The sequence below is a fragment of the Eulemur rufifrons genome, chromosome 29 (assembly GCF_041146395.1).
Source record: "Eulemur rufifrons isolate Redbay chromosome 29, OSU_ERuf_1, whole genome shotgun sequence".
NCBI classification, from domain to species: Eukaryota; Metazoa; Chordata; class Mammalia; order Primates; family Lemuridae; genus Eulemur; species Eulemur rufifrons.
In genome coordinates, this window is record NC_091011.1 from 86,055,226 (window position 1) to 86,075,697 (window position 20,472).

A 20,472-nucleotide genomic window follows, 5' to 3' on the forward strand; every position below is an offset into this window, starting at 1 on the left:
GACTACAGGCATGCACCACCATGCCCGGCTAATTTTTTCTATATATATATTTTTAGCTGTCCATATAATTTCTTTCTATTTTTAGTAGAGGTGGGGTCTCGCTCTTGCTCAGGCTGGTCTCGAACTCCTGAGCTCAAACGATCCGCCCACCTCGGCCTCCCAGAGTGCTAGGATTACAGGCGTGAGCCACCGCGCCCGGCCAGCCTCCAACATTTTATTCTTCTTTTCATGTTTTAAAAGAGATCTGAGAATGCCATTAAAGTGAGTTTTGTCCAGCATCAATTCCAGTGGGACGGCTTTATCCTTTTTGTCATATTTGCTTCCCTCATTTATGTTGATGAATTTGCCTCACTAAATGTGAGGCTGCACATGAAAAGTCTATCAAGAGGCAGCAGCATCAGTGTTCCAACTTTCATGTATTTCTTCTCTAATTCCATTTATGTTTGATTAGAGTTTCACTGCCAGTGTTACTTCTCTTTTCTTGCCTGCACTTTCATCTTTGTTGGCTAATTTCTTCTTTGGATTACCCATTTTTGAAAAATGTCTTCTGTGTTTATCACTGTGAGACAAGAAGTCTTGTCAACAAAACTATATGCTTTGGTGCCTGTGCCTAGAGTGAACAACACATTCACAGTGACCATCGACAGGCAGACCATGAAAGAAGCAATACGGTTGGTCACTGTCTATAAAGTGCATCTGTTACATATGTAGTGATTTGAAGACTGAGTAGCCAGCAATGAAATTTGTATTTTTTGCAATTAATTTTAGTTAATGTACTCAAATTTGAACCATGTTGTCAGGGGACTAGTGTTAGTTAATTTAACTGGGGTAAAGTGTGAAGAGTGATGGTAATTAAAAACTTCATTTCTCTGTCAAACTTTCATATACTCTCTGAATATCTTTATGTGTGGAGAAGCTACTTTAGAAACATGCAAAATTGGCTTTTCACCCTTGCAAGTCACGTATTAAAAACAAAGAGAAACTACACTTTCTTAATGTGTTTCCCTTAGAAATAACATGCTGTCCCTTAGATAGCAGATCCTTAGCCACAGCCATAGCAAAGGTTTAGGAAAACAAAACATTGTAATTGTAGAGTTTTATACTTACATTTACTAGTCAGGATCAGAAATGCTTAAATCAATGGTCTCAAATTTCATCATGTATTAGAGTCAGCACGAGGGCTTATTAAAACACAGATTGCGGACCCCACCCTCAGAGTTTGAGGTGCTATCTGAGAATTTACATTTCTAATGAGCTCCTAGGTGAAGCTGATGCTGAAGATGCAGGAACCACATTTTGAGAAGCACCGAACTAAACACAATCAGAAGAGTATTCCACAGGGAGAGAGGAAAGAATCCAGAGCTCAAAAGCTGGCAAGAGCACAGACACTGAATCAAAGGGCTCACTAAAAGATCTTAGAGATCTTTTAGTGTAGCCCCGTTTTACAAGCGAGGAAATTAGAAATTGATTATTAAAATTTCAAGTGATTTAATTAAAATACATAGTTATCCAGTTGTAGAGTCTACCCCAGAATCTAGACTCTATTCCAACAAATTCTGGAAGACTGCTAGTATCATAATAGGCTCTATTTTCAATAGATATATGCTGAATACATTACATACACACACACACACACACACACACACACACACAAATGGATTTTCAAACTTTACAATGCATGAAAGTGTCCTGTGGCCTCCTTAAAAATTAACATCCCTATGCCTGGTGCTGTGGCACTCAGTAGTCCTGTAGACCTGTAGTCCCAGCTACTCAGGAGGCTGAGCCAGAAGGCTCGCTTGAGCCCAGGAGTTTGAGGCTGTAGTGTGCTATGCTCGTGCCTGTGAATAGCCACTGCACTCCAACCTGGGCAACATAATGAGACCCCCATCTCTAATAAATAAAACCTAAAGTTAAAATTCTCAAGCCATCATCCAAAAATTCTGATTTCATAGGTGGAAGATGAGGCAGTTTTAGACAGCAGCCCCATGAGATTCTGAAGAACAGGTAAACTGTTGTTAAGAGACAATGCTCTAGAATTGTGTAAGCCAGGATTTAAGCCACAGAATCTACATACAGGAAAGAACAGAATGACAACTTTTTTTAGAAGTATTTTTACAAAACAGTGTCACAGGCTATGACAACTCCCCCAAAAGATCCTACGAAGTAGTTGAGGCAAGTGTCACTCTCCCTTCTTGAAGAAACCTTGGACAAGTCTCCTGCATTCTTGGAACCTCCTCCTCATCTGTAGAGAGGGTAGTAATATTAAAATTGATCTCATAGAATTGTTTTGAGGATCAAATAAGGCAACAATATGTATGCAATTTGCAAAGAGTAAAATATCACGTGCATATTAGTTGTTAAAGTTGTTACAGAAAAGCCTAAACAGAGTATGATTTTTTTTTCATGTCAAGAGGCTCATCTGCACATAAAGGAGTTTTATTCGTATTGTAATAGGTTCATCCTGGCAGAAGCTTCCTGATTTGTCAACGGAACCAAAGGAGGCAAAGCCCCAATGAAATCACAAGATTTTACCCTCCCAGGCCCCAAATTACCTGGGCCAGAAATTGCTGACCAAACCCTAATCTGGAGCAACATTAAATATAATATATCCTGAGTTAAATGGTGTTCTTAGAAAATATCCTGTCTAATCTCTGTCCCCAAGACATTTCCTGCCTCTTCTGCCTTACAGTTGGGGATTGGAAACCAGACAATTTTTACTTCCTGAGTTTTCTTTTCTTTTAGCAAAGCTGAAAAAATAATTTTGAAGCAACAAAAATGAAAATGATCCATTTATCCTCAACTCTGCCCTCACTTATGAAGGAGGATCCTCAGAGCAGGATAAAGAAAATACAGAGAAGGAAGGGAGCGTCTTCACATCCCAGCGGGGCACCAGGAGGAGGACGTGCTGACCATGGAAGGAAAGAGCAACCCTGTTACAAAACACCCTCCCAGGACAGGGGCCCTTTCAACAACAAGCATAAGAGACTGTTTCTGCCTCTGATGGTAGCCCAGGACTCTGTTTTTCTCTGCATATTTTAATCAATATTCATTGACCCATAACAATCTAGCTTTCACTGTCACTCTGGCCTTGAGTGTCATCTTTTCCACTGGCTGCAGAAGCAATCATTGTATGTATGATTGGCATAACGTTCATCTGAGCATAGGAAAATGAGCAGTTTCAGGGAAAGAGCCAGCATCTCTGTGTGGGTAAATCAGTACACAGCTAAACTGTGGTTACTCAGATTACAGAAGGCTCTTCTAGGCCAACTGGCCTCTTCCAAAGATGTGGCCTCAAACCATTCCATGCGCATGTGAAATGTCTAGAACTGATTGTGGAGGTTTCTTGAAAGCTGATGCATCCAAGGAACCCTTTAGGTAAATGCAAAAATCATAAAAAATATTTCCCAGGCCGGGCGCGGTGGCTCACTCCTGAAATCCTAGCACTTGGGAGGCCGAGGTGGGTGGATCATTTGAGCTCAGGAATTCGAGACCAGCCTGAGCAAGAGCAAGACCCCGTCTCTACTAAAAATAGAAAGAAATTATCTGGCCAACTAAAAAATATAGAGAGAAAAATTAGCTTGGCATGGTGGCACATGCCTGTAGTCCCAGCTACTCGGAAGGCTGAGGCAGTGGGATTGCTTGAGCCCAGGAGTTTGAAGTTGCCGTGAGCTAGGCTGACGCCACGGCACTCACTCTAGCCCAGGCAACAGAGCGAGACTCTGTCTCAAATAAATATATATATATATATATATATATATTTCCCAGAATATAATGTTGTTAACTTGATCTTAACCACATTCTAGTCAAAGTATATTGCAGAGGCTCCTGGGGAGGAAGGTACAGTAATAAGCCTGGAAATTCAGAGTCCAGATGGGAGCCAGGTTACCACTGGCCAAGGGCTACCTACATGCCTACTGCTCATCCAAGGGCTTCCCAGGCACTGAGCGTGTCCAGAGTTTAGAGAGAGATCTCAGAAGCCTGCACCTAGCTTGTGCTCAGTTCTGGAGATAATGCTGTCTCTCCATAATTCCTTCAGGCCTAGAACACCCACTTCTTCCCCCAAATCCGCCCTTCCTCTAGTTTTCCCCTTTCTATTAATGGCACCAGAATTTTTCCAAATCGATGGATTCCAATATCTCATTTTTCACTCACGCTCATGCACCCACCTTTCATCATAATGTCTAGACTCCAGAGAGCTTTTATTTTCACTCATTGCATCTCCAGAAAGGATCCCTCCTACCTACCTACTTAGGCATTAGCAATTCATTCACTCATTCATTTGTTATTGTGCCAAGCACTGGGCTAAGAGATCCATAGTAAAGTACGGAGAAAGAGTCATTTAAAGCACTTGTTATGTGACAGGAATGAAGTAAGGATTCACATCATTGCCTCTACCTAGAACCCACACTTTCTTCATCATATTCTTCAATCATTAAACACAAGTCGGGAGACATTTCCTCCTGAAGGCCTCTCCCAAATCCACCCTCTGCTGACTTGGGTGTCTCTCCTACAGGCTTTCAAAAGTGCCCATCCAGACCATCGCACTGATGAGCTGTTTATGTGCCTGCTCTCCCCGGCTGGATTGTGCGACTTGGGGAAGGGACTGTGTCATATTCATCCTGTATTCTTGGTACTTAACATAGAGCCTGGCACATCGTGTCCACTGCATATTTTTAAATGCATGATTGAATGAATAACCATAAAAGCAAAACCAGGGAAAGTTGTGGAACAGAAAAAGGGGTAAGTATTCATTTTAACTAGGGAAGTAAAGACAATTTTCATGGAGGAGATGGTATTTAAGCAAAGCATTGAAGCGTGAACAGGATTTCCAGAATTTAAAAAGATCAAGGGCTTGGGAGGAGGGGTGGTACACAGAGGATTACTTTTTAAAACCTAACTGATTCTCTCCACCTCTAATCTGTTACTTCTCTTAAAATGATCTTTTTTATACCTTACTTTTACTGACTTTTTTTCTTTCCTGTCATGGAGAACCTTCAGCGGTTCCCTACTATCTAACAATAAAATTCAAGCAGGTTAGCTAGCGCTTGAAGGGTCTTGCTCTTATTCCCAACATTTTTTTCTGACCCTAGCTTCCACCTTCTGACCACTTGCTCTCTGCACAGATCAGGCCCATCTGTTCTCTGGCCCCGACGTCTTGTTTTGCATCATCTCTTTGGCTTTCTTCTTTCCTCATCCCTCACCTGGGATGCTTCTCTCCTGCATTTCTGCCACACACAGCACAACCCCGTCTTTGAAAATCCCACCTGCTACATGCGACCTCTCTTTTCCACTCCAGCCTGGAATGTCTTCCTTTCCTGGAAAACTTGATTGAACCCCTCTTATATCATTTCATCATATGCTATCATTTCATCATATATTCTAACTGCAAGTTTGCCTTGATCCTCTTCTGGGGACATGCACAGTGTCTCAGACAAATATTCTGATAAATAAAACCCTTGAGAGCTGAAGCACTCCTCTAAGGATATATGAGGGATTCCTTACTTTGGGCAGACACCTTGTTATTCAGCTACCAGAGGATAGAAGGTATTTACGGTAGATTTAATATTTAATTCAGTGAAAAGTACTAAAACGTCTATTATCAGTTTGGTCAAGAAATCACTGGCTTTGTTTATGTCATGAAATAAAAACATCCTACTTCCCTGTTTCATTGCTAGAATTATAGTTATAGTTCTTTTCACCACTTCCATGCATCCAGATGAAGGACTTATTTTTTTAACTATGTCACTAGCCCTTTAAGATACATGCATCATTTTTCACTGCTTTTGCTCTAGCTCTTGTAATCGAGGGGTTCCTCCATGCTTTCCAGCCTTCCAGGTTTTGCCCCTCATCAAACGACATCAATACAGGTCTCGAACCTGAATCATAAAAAGACCTTTAAAGGGACAAGGCTCAGTCCTCTATGTAAAGGAGTGACCTCGGCACACACAACAGGCTGCAGGGCATGGAGAATCCATCACCTAACCTTTCCCAGCCTCTGTTCTTCTGTGTCCCACTGTTGGATGTCCAAGCTTGACAGTGAATGCTTTCCAATGGGAAACTGTAGCAGGAGTTTTTTCCCATCCTTCGGTCCCTATTGTATGTTCAGCTGCGCTGGAGCTAGCTGCTAATCAAAGCCAGAGACTCTCATACACAAACAAACCCCTCATTGTGGCCTCCCCCAGAGCTGGAACACAGCGATACAACAAACAATTTAGTCAGGTGATAGCAGGCTGGAGGAACAGACAGAGCCACCTCTAGACCCTCTCCCTCCTGCCTGCACGCCGGCCGGTCCCCTTCCCCAGCACGGGCATGTTGAACCACGAGGCCAGGCAATCTGGTGCTTGAGAAAACAATGGGAATGAAACAATATGCAGTAATACACAATCAAGGAGGGCTAGTCTAACAACGGCATTCTTTATCCAAGGGACTGTATTCTTCTGATTGTAGTGAGGTAGAAATAGATGACATAGCATGAGAGTGTATTCCTGGATGCTGTCTGGGGGGAAGAAGGGAGTGAACCAAAATATCTTCAAAGACTCATTGGGTCCTTGTCATCAGATGGGGGATAGAGGTAGAAGAGCATGATGTTGACGAGCTTTGTGGTTAGAAATATTTGGGCTGAAGTTTCAATTCTACTTCTTGCTGGCTTGTAATCCTGGGCAAGTTACTACTTGAGACTCAGTTTCCTCATTTAGGATAGGGCTGTTGGCAGCATTTATCCCAGCACTGAATGTAAAGTTCTAGTACTGTGCTGCCCACCATATAGAAAGCACTCAGTAAATGTTAGCTATTTATTATTAGTGGTGGTGAATTGTGTTCAGAAAAAAAAAAAAAAAAAGGATAAAAATAGTAAGAAAAAAAAGCAAGCACTTCAGCTTCTAGAAGTAGCTGGTGATAAGGTACAAAGTCTCCTCCTTGCCCCTGGCAACTCCTAGGAACAATACCTTGGAAGGGCTAGCAGGTCCTGGATTCTGACTCACTGCCATGGGTCCTCGGAACGCAGCAAGGGAAGCTGGGGCTGCCAATGGCTGGCGTGAAGGTGGGGTAGAAGACATGCCTTCATGTGATAGCAGGAGGCTAGGCTCCAGGTACCAGAGATTGTTAATGGGAATATCCTCTGAGTACAAAGCATAGAGTAGAACAAAAATAGCTGGAGATGCCAAAGAAAGTGATTTCTCATGTCACAATTTTTGGCTAGGGCAGCCAGTCAATATCAAATCTTGCCGGGGTTGCTGGAGGACCAGAGGTGCGGGGGGTGCAACCTAGGGAGAGGTTACTGCAGTGCTATGCAACAGCAAACATGGACTGGGCACAGACTATCTGCCGGTTGCTACTCAGGCAGTTGTAAAGTGAAAGAACTAAACACGTTAAGGTAGCAGCAGAGTAGGAACAATGAGGTTCAGCGACAAGATACATGGCCACTGAAACTCATAATCGATACAGTGACTTCCTTCAAATATAAAAGATCAGTGATGCCAGATGACTTAGCAATTGAAGTAGCTTCCTATGGACCTCCCAATGGAAATAATGCCAGTTAGACGTGATCTTGAAAGATGCATCATGAGACTTGCAGATTTACTTTAGAAAATACCAGTTAATATTTCTATGCCTATTCTTTCTAATATGTACCTTAAATGTCCCTCAGTTGCACATGACCCACCTCCCTGGGTATTCCCTCATCTGTATTTCAGTAGAAGTCACAGTTATTGGATATACCACATGTTTGGTCCATACTTCACCAGATTTCTCTCCTCTTCCAATTCATAGCTTCGTGGCTTCTCTGCGGGTCTAATTGACACTCCAATCTCACTGCGATATTATGGGGTATAATATTAATAGATACAAACATCTAAAAATTCTCAAGAGACAAAGTGTGATTTTGCTTAAATGCCAAGAATAGAGATAAACAATCCCACGTCACGTTAGATGAACAATGAAATCTATTCCTGTTTTAGGAAAACAGCCTCTAATACTAAGGCTGTCCTCACTGGAGAATCATTAAAACTGCTTTAAGAAGAGAAGTTATGCCTCCTCCTGTCCTGTACTTCTTCTCAATTTCTGTTGCTCAAGTTCTAATGGATGACAATGATGAAACTGGCTACTCCGTGGTGTGAACTTGGAAATCAGCTAAGGAAGGGGGTGATTTGAGATGAGAAGAAGAAAAGAGAATAATGTTTGTTCTTCAAAATAAAATTGGACTTTTTAATAGAAATACCCAAGGCTAAACTTTTTCTGAATTGAAACGAGATGTTTAATGTTACAGATTACAACTGGTAAACACCAGTTAAGGCAGAAAACCAACCCAGGAAGCTAGAAGGCATGAGAGCAGCTACACTCTGGGCTGAAGGGAGCCTGCTGTGCTCCAGCCCATAAAAGGAGCCTCTTAGCCTCCTCCGGGTGGGGAGGACATTGATGGAAACAATGAGTTAGAGGGTGGGCAGCCTGATGAAAGAGTTGACTCCAGGAACCAGACTGTCCAACTTAGGGGCCTGCATCCAAGATTGCTCAGGTCCTATTTCAGGCAGGAACTCCTGACTCTCAGCTGTTGGTGCTTTGGTCTTCAAACACTTCCCTTGAGAAGAGCAAGGAGGAGACAGGGTTCCTTCACAGAGCTAGATGGACTACATGGGATTTTTATGGCAAGAGGTTCTTGGAGCCCAGGAGATGTAGAAAGAAAACAAGGCAAATCCACCCCAAAGAAGTCTCCTAAGGAACATGACCACTGCCAGGTGGCCCAAAGGACCCAGTAGTCCCTCCATGGTGAAGAAAGGCTTGATGCTATCTCATGGAATTTTCTGTGAGGTCTGAAGTTTCCCTCTGCAGGTATAGGGCTGCTTTTCTTAGATGTTTTCCCTAATGCCTCAGTTCAAGTTCACTTCTATTTTTTGTCTTCTTGGTCCTCCTATCTTTGAAGTTAAAGGCTCTCTTGTTTAACTTCTTGCAAGAGAACATCACTGGATGAGAAGTTAGGAACCCACAGAGTTAGCCTGCTTTTAGGAAATGTAGATCTGTTTAGATAGAAATTGCTAGAAATCCACATGGACCCACTTACTCCTACCGAATTGCTTTGGATCTACTTCTCCAAACCAAATTCATTTATGATGCCCTTGAGGTACATCTTTCAAATCCCCAGATACCACATATCAGAAGGCAAACTCCGTGGTTCCCTAACTGAGACTGAGACCACTATTGGAAAAGGCTAAAAATCACTTCAGGCTAACCTTGGTGGGAATTCCAATACTGACATGGACACCAAAAGCGTTTGACTCTCACCCCTGCTCTATGATCAGAAATGTGGTTCTCAAATCCAAATTGGATCTGACTCACTTTAAACTAGAGCCAACTGTTCACAACTCATTCCAAATAATAACAGAACAAATAAATAACTCCCCGAAGGGTGCCAATTCCTGGAGCAACATGCATCAAAGAGGTTTGCTGGTCCTGCAGTGCGGCAGACCCATTTCCCCGGGTCCCAGAACAGCTCACAAGTTTCCTTGGCTCCTGGGACCAGCTAAGGGGTTAGATCAGACTCGGGTGGGACCAGGCAGCTGTGTCTTCCCGGGGGAGACTTTTACCCCTGGACATATGGAAGGGTCCTCTAGGGTAAGAATGAAAGGCAATGTGTACTCAGCTTGGCCTTGAATTGGCACACAGTAAGTTCCTCAGGATTATTCATTCCCATCCAAACAACACATCCTTTGCTGGGAGAAAGATCTGTTTATTTGTTTGCTTCATGGGATATTTGTTTGTTTGCATTTTACCAGTTCCTGCTCTTTAATGAGAGTCCATAAGATTAATGTACTTAGCTTTTTTTATGATTCCAATTTACCCATATCAAGCTAAATAAATTGAATTTCCATCTTAATTGGCTCATTTAGTAGAAACAAATGCACATGTTAACATGCATATAGCTGTTAAAAATATTTCATGCATCAATTACAATGCTGATAAAAAGCAAGACACTCAATTATGCATATAACTTTTAAAAAATTACACCAGAAAACAACAAAGGTATATCAAAGTGCTAATAGTGGTACCTTTTTTGAGGATTATAAGTGAGTTTTTTTGAAAAATTTGAATATCTTGTACCATGAACATATATTTTTCTAGAATGAAAAAAAATAATGTGTTTCTTCAGGTATATTTGTGTTTTCCCAATAACAAACATGATAATAAAAAAATCATTATTTTTCATATGGTTACAATTAATCAACCTTTTCACAAGTTTGACATGCATTGAGCTATAGTTGAGACTCTGCATATTCCCAGAGACATTATTCAATAATGAAATGTATGTTGTAAATAAGAAAAGAGAATGGAAATAAAGGCCTTATTTTATTGTTTCAAGATTTAAGCACATACGCCTGTTAAAAATAATCTAATAAACTATCTGCTTTCTTTCCTAGAGCAGCTTCAGTCTTCTCATTTGAACCCTTTAAAACATATCTAAAGAAATGCATTGCACACAGAAAGTAATATATTTTTGTAATAATATTTTTTGAAGAATTAAGTTGACCCTTGAAATCAGGTTCTTCCAAGTTGCAAGATATTTTTTAAGCCAAAGATCTGATGTTCTTATGCTCGTAAATGAAGGCCACTTTATGTTAAAACCTCAGAGATGATTCTGGTCTTACAAATAATGATGGCATATCTAGATCTTGAAAATGTTGCATTCTCAGCAAATAAGGAAGGCTATTATGAAAATATCGTTCTAAAGTTTTGTATGGTTTCTGCCACAGATTGGATATTTATCCTCTCCAAATCTCTTGCTGAGATCTGATCCCCAATATTGGAGGTAGGCCTAATGGAAGGTGTTTGGGTCATTGGTGGTGGATCCCTCATGAACAGATTAATGTCCTCCCTGGTGGGGGAAGGGGTGCGTGAGTTCCCACCCCATTACTTCCCATGAGAGCTGGCTGTTCAAAAAAGCCTGGCACCCCCCCAACCTTGCTTCCTCTCTCACTATGTGATGGTGGCTCCCTTTCACCTTCTGCCATGAATGGAAGCAGCCCAAGGCCTTCACCAGATGCCCAGTCTTGAACCATCCAGCTAGCAGAATCACGAGCCAAATAAACCTTTATTTTTTCTCATAAATTACTTAGCCTTAGGTATTCCTTTGTAGGCAACATAAAACAGACTAAGACAGTTTCTATCTGTTCTAGCCTGAGTGAAGATTTTCTCTGCGACCTAAAATTGTTACCAAGAGATGTTCCTTATTGATTAAACTTGGGCTCTGAGGCAAAAAGCCCTGGCTCTTTCTCTGGGCAGACCAGTGTCTTTGAGGAAGTCACATAGATCTGTACTCTTCCCCATTATAGTATGGAAGGGGACACTCAAATGGAGTAAGAGATGTTAAAACCCTAAAGGGAATACTCTAATGCTAAGAAAACATTTTATAGTATACCCTTTTCATATTAAGAATGATGTTTCCTGGCCGGGCGCGGTGGCTCACGCCTGTAATCCTAGCACTCTGGGAGGCCGAGGTGGGCGGATCGTTTGAGCTCAGGAGTTCGAGACCAGCCTGAGCAAGAGCGAGACCCCATCTCTACTAAAAATAGAAAGAAATTATATGGACAGCTAAAAATATATATAGAAAAAATTAGCCAGGCATGGTGGCGCATGCCTGTAGTCCCAGCTACTCGGGAGGCTGAGACAGGAGGATCGCTTGAGCCCAGGAGTTTGAGGTTGCTGTGAGCTAGGCTGACGCCACGGCACTCACTCTAGCCTGGGCAACAGAGTGAGACTCTGTCTCAAAAAAAAAAAAAAAAAAAAGAATGATGTTTCCTAAACACTTTCTTTTACAGCAAGTTAGGTGAGCAACATTTGGGTCACTGAAGCACTGGCAAGGAGGTGGCCCAAGTGCCACACCTGGCTGGGAGCCTTTATGCCTAAGGGAGCTTCAGTCAGTTGAACAGCAAATCAGGTGGTGTATGCAACTTTCTTTCATAAATAATCCAACTTTGTAAATATTACTTGGACATGAAGATGTAAGTGCGTGCAGCTTTTTCATGTAGCACAAAGCATTACTACCAATGATCATCATAGTTTTTTATGAAGCTGTGGATACTGTGATTGGACAGTGCTGATCCCTCTCCTGCTCCCTCCAGTTTGTAGAACTACTAAACTATTGCGGCTTGCTACTCAAAGTGCGGTCCCCAAGCCAGCAGCACTGCTGTGACCTGGGAGCTGGGTAGAAATGCAGACTCTGTGAGCCCACTGGAGACCTGTGGAAGCCGGCAACTGGGATGCACATCACAGTTCGAGAACCACAGCTATCCTGGAACACAGTGCTGCAAGCCAATTGTTAAGGCCGAATGTAAGGAGAATAACCAATTGAAAAATTTGGTGCATATCCTTTAAGATGCTTGAGAAGGAACTGTAATATAGCATTTAGTAAAAGAAGTCATGACTGTTTAAATTAGCCTTATTTAGGATTGCCTTCTCACTCACTTTTTTTTTTTTTTTTTTACTATGACTCAGATTTCCTTTTCTTCGTTCCTGTCACACATCTTTCCTCCTCCTCGCTCTATCAGGTCAAACTTACCTTGAGGCATCTTAGGCAATCTCTGGGTGTCCTGAGAAAATGACAGTGACAAGGACAGTAGCAGAATCGGGAAAGAAGAAAGGCAGACATTGCCCCACTGACTTTATTAACAGTAGTTCATGTTTCGTCTCACAGTTTACAGTTTACAAACGCTGTGTCATGACCATTTACCTTTACCACCAACCTGTGAGGTGGGCAAAGCAGGGAACATCACCAATTCCAACTGAGAGCTGAAAAACCAAAGGTTTCAGGAGATTCAGTGACACATTCAGCAACCTACACCAAAAAACAGGCAGATCGGCGGAAAAGTACTGGTTCCTGAATCAGAACCTTAACTCCTCCCTCTGGACTGAAACCTCCATCAGCAGGGGTCGGAGAGGACATGGATATAAGCATCACTAAGGTCAGCAATGAGGTGGCTGCACCTTTCATGGGAGTCCCCGGGATGCAAAATGCTCTCCTAGACCTTATGAGAAAGCTCAAGGTCAAACAGTCTGAACTGGCAACTTTATATGCCACACCCCTCAGGTCTTGAGCATAATCACATGTTCTGTGTGTTTCTTTTCAGAAAAAAAAAAAAAGTTTTCAATTTGCATTTAGAAAGAAGGGACAGAATGGTCTGAGAGCGTGGAGAGGAGAGGCCTTTTAAGAAGCAGGAAGTCTCTGTTTGTATGTTTCCTGGAGAAGCGAACTGGGCATGAGAAATAAGAGAGGACTTGCATTTGGTGCTGATGCACCGTAATCATCATTTTCATCATCCCCATCAAACACTTCCAGCAATCAGACTTCAGCGTTCAGTATTTCGCATTTACTTGCTCGATCAACATTCATATGTCAATCCTAGAAGGTAAGTCTGTGGCCCCATGTTAGAGACAAGGAAACTGAAATGAGAAAGACCACAGTATTTGCTCATGGTCACACAGCTAGTAAGAAGTGTAGCTAGTGGTTTATACTTTGATTTCTTTGACCTTGGAGCTCATCTATTGGGCCATTAGGGCTGAAGTTTCTAAGGGATCATCTGCATCCAGGGGCCCTGTCAGCTGTCCAGGCACCTTGACTCCACCTCTTAAATCGGAACCTCTGAAGACGGGCCCCAGGCGTACGGCAGACAGACTTGACTCCAGTCAATCTGGCTGACACTGAAGATGGTTGTCTGGCCTCTTATGGTATATACATTGGGTTTTAGGTTTGATGTGAGAAGCAACCGGGAGATAAAAGCAGTTTATTAGCTGAAGAAAGAGAAAACATTATATTAGAGAGGAGAAAACCCAAACTAGGAATTTTAAGACTTTTTTTCATATCTGTATGTCATTTGTTGAAGCCACCTTAACTTCTCTAAGCCTGAGTTTCTATATTAATTTTGAAAAATCCTACTCAGTCTACCTGAGTAGAGTTGTTATAAAAATATCATGGAAAAATAAATGTGAAAAATTCTGAAAAGTAAAGGCCTTATAACTACATTGGGGCTATAATAAAAATAATACTTCAAGTGATCGATCTTGTAGCTTTGAATAAAACGGTTTGTTAAAGAAGGGGTAGGGGTTTCTGTCTCCATTCTGGAGGTAGCCTTGAGTCAGAAACTACGAAAAGTTTAAAGTGATCAAGGTACAGTATGATAAGGAAGACACTTCAGAAAACTGGCCAGCCTATACAGCTTTGGGAATGAAGGAAGTGAAGGAAAGAGAGCTGGAGAGGCTTCTGGAGGTTTGAGGTTCAGAATGATGAGGGTGCTTGGGCTGAAACAGAAAATTGGCACCAGGTGATGTTTAGTAAGGCAAGGGGATTACTTGTGGGGGAAGGGGAAGACAGGCAGCCAAGGTGATTGTATCATGATGGGCAAAGAGAACGAATGGTATTTTCTGGCACATTCACCAGAGATTTATTGGGTATCTTCAATGGTCCTATGCCAAATATTCTAGGGTTCTTGAGATGAATGAGAGGAGGTGCATGTCAGGGGCGCATGGTGGGGTGGAGCTGCTATTAATGGTAAGTCATTACGAGAAAGGAAGAGCCTAAATTACTGTAAGGGCTGATGGGAAGGCTTAAAAGAAAATAGGACGGGAGAAGTACAGCTCCACCTAGACGGAGGATTTGCCTCAGAAAACAAACTTTCTTTCCCTTCATGCAGATGTTTTCACTGAAGGGCAGTCACCTCATGTCTAGTACAAATTTTCCTGAAAAGGACACTTAGGCCATGCCTTTAAAATTATATTTATTCTAAATAAACTAAAGCTGACTTCTTAAGATATCACTTCCAATAATTTTTTCTCCTCTATTATGTCAAAAATGTGAAACAAAAATATGAAGGAATTGAGAGTTCAATTTCTCTTCCAGAATAAACCACATGAAAGCAACAAAAAAATAATGCTTTTGAAATAAATATTGAGTACCATTTAGTGTTCAGTACATTCCACTTTGCTTTTTCTCATAAAAATGTGATCCCATTGTTACTGGAACTGATTAGGACAAAAATCACACATATCTTACTCTAACTTACATTGCAGTAATTAGTAATTCTTACATATACATTGGGTAGATCATAAGCTGGATGAAGACATATTTATCTTCTCAGCCCCTATCAGACTATGTGACATGTGGTATGGCAGTCACTATCATAGAAGTCTGTTAGGGATAAATATAAAGTAACAAGTCCTTTACTTCAATCTCCTTCCCCAAATACAGTTGTGCCCAAATGATTCCCTTCAGTATTTATTTAAATAAAAATGTGAGTCTACAGCACAGTAGAGAGAATGGGGAGATTTGAGAGTTTTCCCAGTGAAACTTGGAGTTGAAGCTCAAAGAAGAGTTGTGACAATATCGAGGCATTTTAAGAAAGAGAGAGAAAATTGAAATATTTGGAAATGAAATTCCATATTTGGAAATTGAGGGAGAAAAAGCAAAAAAAAAATGGAAAAAAGTGAACAAAAAAATTGGAAAAAAGGTAACAATATGAGAAAAAGGAAGAAAAACATGAAGCCATTGGTTTGAGGGAATGATCTGTGACTCTGAAAGTATTTTTTCCAGAGATAGGTGGGGGTATAATGGATTTTAGCTGTTTGAGATCTCCTTTAAATACATGTCTAACAAAGAATTTCACAAGTTAGTACCACTTACCAAACACAAAGTGTTTAAAATTGTAAAACTGTGAATACCTACAGAAAAGAAACTATGTCATATTTCTTAAATATGCTACATTGTCCAGCACAGCATTAGGCATCCAACATACACAACAATAAATATTGTTAAATTGACCGGCCATAGCAGGAAGAATTGTATTATTGGGACAGGACCCAGAAATGTGTGATGGAGGTGAGTAACTCTAGCTGTGCCCCTACATTGAAGTTGGGGAGTTGGAAGGAGAATTAAGTCAATATTAGTTGCAGCGACTAAAGTATAAGCTGACCTTAGTTTAGCCAGGGTCTGAATCAGAAAAAGGAAAAAGCTGGTTGAGTAGGTAGAGAGCTCACTGGTGCTGAAAACGGATTTGAATGGACCAGGTCAGAAAAATGTCAAAATGTCAGCTAGCAAGGTCCAACCTTCCATGAATGCCAAGATATGGGCAGATATTCCTGAAATACATGCAATCATATGAGGAGGGAATTGGGCAAGACATCCTCAGACCTGTTGGATGGGAAATAATAGCAACTGGATTAATAAAAGGGAGAAATGAGAGCGAGGAGGGAAAAATCGGTAAGTGTAAATGTTGCAAGAAATGGGAACAGAGGGTTTGAGACACAATGTGATATTTGTGTTTTAAAATGATGTTTTAGTTTTCACTAACAGCAAGTCTTAGAATCAAGATTCCAATTATCAGTTACAATGACTTACTTCTTTCAATATTAATATACTGCAATAAGATTTTTTTTTTTGGTTACACTATGTATGTAGTTAAAAAAACATGAGAATTCTGCTTTTGGAAAACCTACCATGACATTTTTTTTCCCCATCTGAAATGTCACTTTCTCTAAACCTACTATAAAGATATGGCTCAAAAAATAAAGCCCAGAAGAAATTAATCCTTATTTCTCAAAATATCTTAAGCATGAATGATTTACTATTCCTTGCCTACCCTTAAGAAATAGGGATTTGTGGTGAATGTGATCTATGTAATTAAATCCACATTATCGTAATTATGATACCCTCAAATAATGTTGCATCATAGCCACCCTTTTAAGGCATCACACCAGAACTTTTTACATCTTATTTACTAAACGCTAAAATAGGGAGGGAAAAAAGGCTAGTTAAATTTTACAATCTTGAAATATTGTAAATGAAATGAAAATTATGCCACATAGAAGACTGGCTTGAAGTAGACGGGAAAATGGCCAGTGGGGGGAAACTTCATTTGGCCACAAACATCAAGAATGGAAGACAACTTTCCAAACCGAGGCCATGGGCAAAGTTCCACTCAAGCCAACTGACTCTGGATGGAAAAAAAGCAGGTCCAGCTCACAAAAAGAAGGTTCATATCTGAATATTATTTTACCTCCCCTGCCAGGGCAATGACATGGCCTTGTGCCAGGAGGAGACAAAAACTCTTTGATTATTCATTAGGATAGCAGCCAGAGGAGGAAACATTCCTCACCCATATGGAGAAGACAAGCTCAGCATCATCAGCAAAATGACAGAGCGAAGGTTGGAGAGCTCTACCCAGCCTGACGCTCCCCAGAGCAGACCTTAAACCGAGCTGAGGTGCATGCAGGGGTAGAGTCCACCTGCCGTCTGCTCACTCTGGGCGGTCTCAATTTGGACATTACCTCTAGGAGAGAAGTCAAGGACAACTTTGTTCATCACTATGCCACCAGGTTAAAAAGCGTAAGAGTTTCGAGAACTGAATTTATATTCTTAATTCTGACTTCTGGCCCTTAATCTACCGCTAACTCATCACACCATTTTGAACAAGCCAGCTAAATTCAGTTTCCTGGAAAAACATTGAATAGTAATAAGAACACCACATCAACAATAGGAATATAATTAGAATTCACGTAAGAATGTCATGTAAGTGAGAAAGCAAGAGTTATCCTCAAAGGAAAATTAAACATTTAAACTTAAAATATTTTATTTCTAACATTGATTTTTTTGAAAAAAGCAATTAAACTATCTGGGGATCTTTTTTCTCTCATGTTATTTTCAATAACCAGGTTTTGTGAAAATTCAAACAAAGCCATTGGCTTTACTGGACTGAAAAAAAAAAATGCCCATTAAAAAGAAATGCAGGTCTGCTACATGTTGCTATGTGTGAAGGCCAAATAAGGCACATGGGAACTTTCAATAAATTACTAAATTTATTATTCCAAATCTCAAGGAAAGAAGTGTAGGAAGACAGAGAATTTTATATAATACATATGCCATACTAGACTCTATAGTTAAATATATTTATTATTCTCATTCCCCATAATACCTCATTTAAAGTCAGATAATTAAAAAGCCATGTAGTAACAGTAGTTTCATTTCTCTCACAGCTGTAGCTTTGAGAACATTTGTATCCACAAGCAAACAGCTGGAACACAGCACCTAATGTGGCTATGTGCTTCAGGTGTGTGTTCCTCATAGAGGCTTTTCACTAAATGAGGGGAAAAATATCCTAAAGAGAGTCTGCGAGCAGTGGCAAAGGAACCTTCAATTTAAAGTACAATTAGAGAACTTAAAGCACAAAAGTTTCTTAAAGCGCAAAAGAATGTCATTAGAGTTTTTAAAAGTAAAACTTTTTTTTTTAATTTCATCTTCTAATTTAAATGAGAAAGTATAAATGTTGACAGTCTGAAATAACTCAAGCCCCATAGGAGGGAAAAGGATAATATCCACTCTAATTTCCTTTGAATTTAACTAGATTATAAATGTTTTTAATGATTTGGTCTTTAAAGTGCATAATTCACTTACAAAGGAGCCTAATGAAGATGAAAAAACACAGGCTTTTTTTTCTGTATTAGGAGACTTCTCTTTTGTTTCACTTCCATTACCTTTTAATATTTCTATATATCAATTCATTCCCAGATAATCAAGGCACTAAAATGGGCTCTGCTGTTTCACCAATTCCACATTTGCTTAGGATCGTCAAATTGCTTCATTATGTTATTAGTTCAAAAGCTCTTTTTGGTAGTTCCTAAATCTCCTCCCAGGCCCTTCCCTCCAACACACACACACACACACACACACACACACCCCACCCCTTCCTCAAGCTGCTTCAAGACTAGAACTTTGATATTCCCTCATTCTCCCCTCTTAGGCGCCACCACCCCAATACAATTTTCTCACTGTATCCCCAAACTTACAAAGCAGCTCTTAACAGAGACAGGGGTGTGATAACAATAGAGTGTAAGTAAACTCTGTGTGTGTTCTTGTGTTTGTGTGTGTGGTGTTGTATTACAGAGAAAGGTTGTGTGTGTGTGTGTGTGTGTGTGTGTAAGGAGAGAGGAAGTTTAAAGTTTTGTGTATTAAGTAAGGAAGAAGTAGAATACATTTCTCTCAAAAAATATTGTCTTAACTTATTAGAAACAACAACTCAGAAACTCTGAGTATCTGGCAAATTAGTAACCAATATACCCTACGTTAAGTGGGTGAAATTAAAAGTTGAAGTGTCTTTGTACAGGGCAGTTCTTAAAATTAGCATTCAAATGAGATTGCATTCAAGGTGTGTCTTTTATTTGGACTCAACCGTTTCTGGAACCATTCCTGGTTGTCAGCCAGGACAAGGAGTGCCAGCAAGGATGCTCAATGTCAGCTAGCACTGGCAGGAACAAGCTCCCACATCTTACCTAGAAGTGCCAGCCACAGTCATCGAGCCCTGAGGCATTAAATCAGAGAATCAGAGCAAAGGGTGGGAAGAGGAGAACTGCTTGTTCAGGCTGCCTTACTTTCTCTCTCTTCACTACCCAGCCACAGACACACCTACTACAGCTCCAGGTTGTACAGGGAGCAAAGCTGCACTCTCCAGCCCAGCCTGGCGTGTTGTCCAGCCCGTAGCTGGAACACCTTCCGCATGCACGCTTGACATCGCAAAAGCCTCCTCACCTAAGCACGCCCTAACTAACCTGTCCCGACTCCCCCAAAATACGCGTCCGTTTGCCTCCGGAGCAAGTCCGTGGGGAAAGCAGCCCTAACAGCAAAGACACGAGCGGCGTCTCTCCCCTCTAGCACCGTCATCTGCGGGCACAGGAAAAGTGGCCCAGGGTGAAGGCAAACTCCGCTGGCGACCCCGCGGAGAAACCGCACGTCCCCTCACACTTACTTTGAGTTGCAGAGGTCCTCTCTGGGGCTGGGCTGTCCTTGCGGCGAGGGGCGAGGTCTGCGGCGGCGAGTCCAGGTACGCGGCTCCCGAGGCTCCTGCCGGGCGGCTGCGGCTCTCCCCGCCTTCGACCGATGACTCACTGGGCTCTTTCTTCCCCTCGCTCCACTTTGGGTTTTCCTGTGCTCTCGGGCTCTCTTGGCGGGATTTTTGGACTGGAAGGCGGGGAACCCGATCCTGCCTTTGACTCAATTAAGCCCTGACAGGGAGGGAACGGAAGGGAAGTGCAGAGTGGGAGGGATGAGAGGAGCGGGCAGGGCGGACGCAGGCTGGGCGCGGGGGGAGAGCGCTCTGCACGCGGGAGCTGATTGGGAAGCTTATTAAAAGCACAATACTCCAGGGGCAGCCTCTCCCCGCGGAGCAAGAAAACGGATTTGAACCGAGGGGCCGGGGGTTGGAGCATTGTTTTGTTTTTAGCAGACAGACAGACCATGATATTTCTTTTCCAAACTCTATGCATGGTCTACATACTATCAGTATGGCTACGGTTGGCTACATACTATCTCAAATGGACAATTGATGGCATTTTAGATTACAGTTTGGGGCCCACGCAATTTTTTAAAATGATATTCAGGATGAAAAGCAAGCTCTTGAAAAGGAACCGCTCCTTCCTCCCACAAACGCCCTCCCTACTCTCAGCTGC

The 20,472-nt window shown here is 41.5% G+C and overlaps 1 protein-coding gene across 2 annotated transcripts in view; it reads right to left on the reverse strand.

Annotated features, from left to right (window-relative positions):
• Positions 1-20,060, reverse strand: part of PTN (pleiotrophin) — a 102,697-nt gene extending 82,637 nt beyond the window's left edge. For both annotated transcript variants that reach the window (XM_069462115.1, XM_069462114.1), the window contains exon 1: positions 19,773-20,060. The gene's annotated coding sequence lies outside the window, so the exon portion shown is untranslated. The remainder of the gene's footprint in view (positions 1-19,772) is intronic.
• Between the last annotated feature and the right edge of the window lie 412 nt (positions 20,061-20,472).